Below are 630 nucleotides of genomic sequence, written 5' to 3' on the forward strand. Positions count from 1 at the left end.
GGAGGCTGTATAGTAAGAATTATTAAAAACACGGATTGCTAATGAGACCACTATGTGCGGACTATTATACTGTATGTTCGAGTGAAATTCTATAAAAGGCGTATGAGATAAACTGAATAAGGCATGAATGATAATTTTGAAGCAGTTAGTCATCATATGAAATGAGATATATAACACTTAGCATTCCGAAAGATATTTGGATTAGCGTAAAAGGTGTTTTTAAATATATTGAGAACAAATTTTGATAATCGCAGGATTATTACACGTTTTGGCAATAAAGATTTTGCAATGTGGATTTAAATGTAAATAAACGAATGATTTTAGGTATCCTCGAAAGTCACCTTGTTTTCATTTAGACGCGTCCACATTATTCTACAGAAACTTTGTATATGTAATGAGCATCTTTATCAAGGGGATGTAGTCCAGTTGTTAAGCGCTGCCTTAGCATGTTGAAAGAGGTACGGGATCGATACCTCCGCATTTTTCACAATTTAAAGATTGTCATGCGAAGTAAGGCATCATGGTTTTCATGGAGAACTAGAGACGAATGAAGGAGATTTTGTGTGGGATTAATCACATTCAGGACGATTCCACGGATCATTTTCATTGGGAGATATAACGGGCGTACTA

This window comes from Penaeus monodon, chromosome 33 (genome assembly GCF_015228065.2).
Source record: "Penaeus monodon isolate SGIC_2016 chromosome 33, NSTDA_Pmon_1, whole genome shotgun sequence".
In the NCBI taxonomy this organism is placed as follows: Eukaryota; Metazoa; Arthropoda; class Malacostraca; order Decapoda; family Penaeidae; genus Penaeus; species Penaeus monodon.